The sequence below is a fragment of the Bison bison genome, unplaced genomic scaffold, assembly GCF_000754665.1.
Source record: "Bison bison bison isolate TAMUID 2011002044 unplaced genomic scaffold, Bison_UMD1.0 scf7180017864533, whole genome shotgun sequence".
Taxonomy (NCBI): Eukaryota; Metazoa; Chordata; class Mammalia; order Artiodactyla; family Bovidae; genus Bison; species Bison bison.
The window spans coordinates 11055457-11061415 of NW_011495082.1; positions in this window are offsets into that span (position 1 = coordinate 11055457).

Below are 5959 nucleotides of genomic sequence, written 5' to 3' on the forward strand. Positions count from 1 at the left end.
AAAACAAAAAATCAAATAATACAGCATATGATGTTCTGTATTTGGCTTCTTTGATGGACATTTGGGTTGTTCACACTTTTTGGCTATTTTGAATAATGCTCCTATAACCATGGGCTTCCCTGGTAGCTCAGTTGGTAAAGAATCCACCTGCAGTGAGGAGACCCAGGTTCAATTCGTGGATAGAGAAGATCCCGTGGAGCAGGGAAAGGCTACCCACTCCAATATTCTGGCCTGGAGAATTTCATGGACTACAGTCCATGGGGTCGCAAAGAGTCAGACACAACTGAGAAAACTTCACTTTCCTATGATCATTCATTTACCAGTTTTTGTATGAGCATAAATTTTCAGTTCTTCTGGGTACATAACCAGGAGTAAAATTGCTGGATCATACAGCAACTCCATGTTTAATCTTTGGAGAAACTACCAGACTATTTTTCAGCACATTATTATTTTCAACACATTATTTCCACCAACAGTGTATGAGCTTCCAATTTCTCTACATCTTTGTCAACATTTACTTTTATCTGGCTTCTTGATTCTAGCCATCCTATGCCTATGTCTAGCCATAGCATGAAGGGGTACCTTATTATGGTTTGTATTTGCATTTCTTTCATGGATGATAATACTGAACTTATTCATGTGTTTATTGGCCATATGTGTTTCTTCTTTGGAGAAGTGTATATTCAGATATTTTGCCCATTTTTAGTTAAATTATTTGTCCTTTATTGCTTAGTTGTAAGAGCTGTTTATATATTCTAGATGCAAGTCCCTTGTGAAGTATATGCTTTGCAAAAATTGCCTTCCATTATTTGGGTGTCTTTTCACTTCTTTGGGTACTGTCCTTGGAAGACAAATTCATCTTCACCCTTGTCTTATTTCCATTAGAAAGATGCTGTTACGATGAGTTGAACTGTGTCCTCCAAAAATTCATATGCTGAATCATAACCCCCAATACCTCAGAATGTGATTTTATTGGAAATAGGGTCAGAAATGTAATTAGAAAAGAAAGAAAGTGAAGTCGCTTAGTTGTGTCTGACTCTTTGTGACCCCATGGACTGTAGCCTACAAGGCTCCTCCATCCATGGAATTTTCCAAGCAAGAGTACTGGAGTGGGTTGCCATTTCCTTCTCCAGGGGATTTTCCTGACCCAGCGATCCAACCTGGGTCTCCTGCATTGTGGGCAGATGCTTTTACCGTCAGAGCCACCAGGGAAGCCCAGGGAATTAATTAGTTAAAGATAAGGTCCTGTTGGAGTTGGATGGACCCTTGCTTCTATCTGATATGTGCCCTTATTAAAGAGGGCGATATGGGCACAGACAGGAAACAGGGAGAATGCCTTGTGAAGCCTGGAGCTTTACTGTCATAAGTCAAGGAACTACCAGAAACTAGAAAAGCGCCCTGGAACATATCTTTTCTTGGTGTCTTCAGAGGGAACATGGCCCGACAGACACCTTAATGTTGGGCTTCCAACTTCCAGAACTATGAGACAACAACTTTCTGTTATTCCAGTCACTTGGATTATGAGATATATATATATATATATATATATTTTTTTTTTTTTTTTTTTTTTCCTCACAGCAGCCTTAGAAAGCTAATACAAATGCCTAAGATTTATTTTTCCATTTTGGTAGTTACTTTCATGTCAGCCCCCTTGTGGCTCAGATGGTAAAGTGTTTGCCTGCAAAGCAGGAGACCCAGGTTCGATCCCTGGGTTGGGAATATCCCCTGGAGAAGAAAATGGCAACCCACTCCAGTAATCTTGCCTGGAAAATCCCATGGATGGAGGAGCCTGGCAGGTACAGTCCATGAGGTCGCAAAGAGTCAGACATGACTGAGCAACTTCACTTTTACTTTCTTTTTCACTTTTCATGTCAAAATACAAGACTTAATAATATAACATTTCTAGGTTTGAGATCCTAGTTATATTGATCAATCATATGAAAAATTCCTTTGAATTGGGCTCTATCTTTACATTTCTTATACAAGTATCTTAGGGTTTTGAAAAAAATCAAAATATTTGGCTCTTAGTTACCTAAGCAGACCTTATGCTTTTTAGATTTAAGCTTAACAAAGGGAAATGTTATAAAGACTCTTAGTAAAATAAGGTGACATTATAAAATTAAAATTTCTCTTTTCTGTTAGAAGTTATCGTATACCACAGATATTAATTTCTGTTTTGTATTTTTCTCCCTTTTTTGTAGCTCTTGTCTTAACAACAACATAACTATGTGAATTAATCTCTTTAAAAATAAAACACCCTTTAAATATTTTCTTAGATTACAGCTTATTATTTCTTGCTTGTTAGAAACAAGCTATTTTATTCTGAAATGTTATTCAATTATTTCTATCTGATTATAAAGATAAGGTGGCTAGTTTTGATGAATATGCAATCAATCAAATATAATACAAATAGATTAGGGGACTTGACTCAAACGTCAGAAGAATCTTGCCAAGTAGTATAGGTACAATGGTGAACAATATTGAGAAAGGAGCTTGGAACTGGATTTGAAAAGACAGAGTGATACTCCTTTTCTGATCGAGCAGCTCGATGGCTATGTGATTATGGGCAAATCACGTCTCCTTCTGAACTTCTCAGTTACCCTACGTACATTATGATTTAGATTCCTTTGGTATAAAGACACTCAGGAGCACTGAAGTCCTGGTATTTGTGTTTGTGTGTATGCTTGTAGTTTTGAAGTGGCGGGGGAGCGGGTAGCGTGGGGATGCTATTACTGAGCTATATCACATTAAAAAGATACAGGATTAAATACCAAAAGTTATTAAAATATATCAATATTCATAACATTGGGTAGACATTTAGGTTGCCTACCTAACATTTTGGTTCACTTAATCTCTTTTTCCTTTCTGAATAAGAAAAATGAGTTTGTCTGAGTGCCCCCTTCATCCCCCATATGAAATAAGGGAAGTGATCCTAGACCTTGCTTTGTTTAGACGCCACTCACAGGAACTTTATTTTCATTTCCAGAGACTGGCTTAGAAATGTACATAATAAAGGTTTGGTAAACCCAGGAAGAATTCTAGTAGGGTATTTCTTAGAAAAGTTTCTTTGTTCTTAAGATAGAGACATCAAGAGAAAAGTTCTTTCTTCTTCCCCTGCCAAAGCCACCTTGTTGACTAAATGGCCCTCAGTCTCTCAGAAAACTGCTCAGAGAGTACAGAGTGAGAAATTGGGTTTTTGATGAGGTTGGGGAGCTCTGACTGGAGGTTGCCTTATTTCTTCAATTGTTATATGAGATGGTAAATGTCCTTATTCTTCAAACTAGTTTGATTCAACATAGTTTTTTTTGTAGTCCAAAGCATCTGCACTAGTATATGACTGCTCCTTCTTGATAACCTTTTACTTCATTTGGCTGAATCTTTTGGTTAAACTGTAAGCTATACAAGGACCTCCCTGGTGACTATATGGTAAAGAATCTGCCTGCAATCTTTCCTGCCTGGAAACCTGGGTTCGATCCCTGGATTGGGAAGATTCCTGGAGAACAGAATGCCTACCCACTCCAGTATTCTTGCCTGGAGAGTTCCATGAACAGAGGAGCAGTTCATGGGGTCACAAAGAGTCAGACACCACTGAGCGACTGAGCACGCATGCAATACAAGGGCTTCCCAGCTGTCTCAGTGATAAAGAATCTTCCTGCCAATACAGGAGACACAGGTTCAATCCCTGGTTAGGGAAGATCCCCTGGAGAAGGAAATGGCAACCCATTCCAGCATTCTTGCCTGGGAAATCCCATGGACAGAGTAGCCTGGCAGGCTACAGTCTGTGGGGTCTGCTGAACGTGACTGAATGACTGAGCACGCATGCACAAGTTACAAAAGAACTCTGTTGGATAATCATTCTGCTTTCCTCTGTGCTCTAAACATTTCTCAACTTGCTATAACAGATACAGGGTATGTGTGCTGCAAATAGGTTATTGGAGTGATGAGATGTCAACTCCTCCGGTCCTTGAAGTGACTGGAGACTTCACGGTGGTCACCTGTGTCCTGCTAGGAAGCTGCATCCACCATTTATTCAAGAAGTGAATAAATATCATGTTCAAATATGTGCACTGAATTAATGTATTTTAATTGTCTATTTCAAAGTCATTAGAAAGCTTATTTAATAATGCTAAACCTAAATTTGACGTGGACTATCAATAAATTATATGGGAGTATCAATTAAACAGTGAAATAGCCATCCAGTAGCCTGAGGTTAGCTATATTTCTCTTTAATTCATATCCATTCCATGGATTATTGTCATTGACCTTAATTTCCCTGCAGGGATAGGGAAGAAACAGAAAGCTCCAGAGTTCTGGTGTAGAGCACATACGACCTGAGCTCCATCCTGTCTGCCACCTGTGAGTAAATCCTAACCTCTTAGACTTAAATTCCCTCATCTGTTCAACAGGGCTTGGATTAGCTGTCCATGGCATAGAAAGTGTTTTATTTTGATGAAAAAAAGTTCCTATTTTCATTGATTAGCAAGTTTGTTGCTTCTTTATAACTAAATACCGTTTGTTATTCAAGGAGCTCATATTTGCCTTTCATGTTATTTATTATACATTATAATTAGCTCTCCAAATTTTTGGCTTTCAAATATTAAATAGACATCAAGGATTCTGAAAAGAGTAAATGAGTATAGTAGATAATGTCACACTATCTCCTCTGATAGCGAATAATTACTTCATGATAATTTAAAGTATTATGCCCTTCACTAAAGAGGAAGTTCTGTGTGGGAGGATAGGAGGACGTTAGAGACTGAAATATAATGGGTTTCAGCTTGAGTCTGTGAAACAGTGTTCCCTCAGAAAGGCTTTATGAAGTGAGATGTAAAATAGTATCCAAAAAATAAAAACCCAGACTAAAACAAAACAAAATTCATTTTTATTCTTTTGAGGGTAGATAAGATTCTGAAACATTTTGATTTTTGTTACTCTTTCTATCTCCAGTACAAACCCACTAGTCTTTAAATGGTGCTTCCGTATTTGTGTGTGTGTGTGCGCGTGTATGTGTGTGTGTGCATATGTGTGTGTGTGCACGTGTGTGCACGCATGTGGTCACACCCACGCCTGGGTAGGAACAGGAGGCAAAAGTTGGCAAAGGGAAGATAAAGAAGTTATTTGTCTTTATGCCAAAGAAATCACAAAAGATATGATGATCCACCTATATTTGTTAGTGCAATGGTGAAACATTTTTACAAGTCTTTGCAGAATTGACATATTTAAAACCAAACACAAGCTAATGTGTTTCACACTTAAAAGCATGACAGACTCCAGCTTACAGGTGAGGTAAGGTGAGGAGATTTAACAAGCTGTGGAGTTGTAAATATCTCTAAGTGCTTTGACTGCAAAAATAACTCCAAAGGAACATGACAAGACACTGATTCATCGGAAAAGACCCCGATGCTGGGAAAGATTGAAGGCGGGAGGAGAAGGGGAGGACAGAGGATGAGATGGTTCGGTGGCATCCCCGATTCAATGGGCATGAGTTTGAGCAAGCTCCAGGAGTTGGTGATGGACAGGGAGGCCTGGTGTGCTGCAGTCCATGGGGTTGCAAAGAGTTGGCTGAGTGCCGAAGAATTAATGCTTTTGAACTGTGGTGTTGGAGAAGACTCTTGAGAGTCCCTTGGACTGCAAGGAGATCCAACTAGATCATCCTAAAGGGGATCAGTCCTGGGATTTCTTTGGAAGGAATGATGCTAAAGCTGAAACTCCAGTACTTTGGCCACCTCATGCGAAGAGTTGACTCATTGGAAAAGACTCTGATGCTGGGAGGGATTGGGGGCAGGAGGAGAAGGGGACGACAGAGGATGAGATGGCTGGATGGCATCACTGACTCGATGGACGTGAGTCTGAGTGAACTCCGGGAGTTGGTGATGGACAGGGAGGCCTGGCGTGCTGAGATTCATGGGGTGACAAAGAGTCAGACACAACTGAGCGACTGAACTAAGCTGAACTGAGA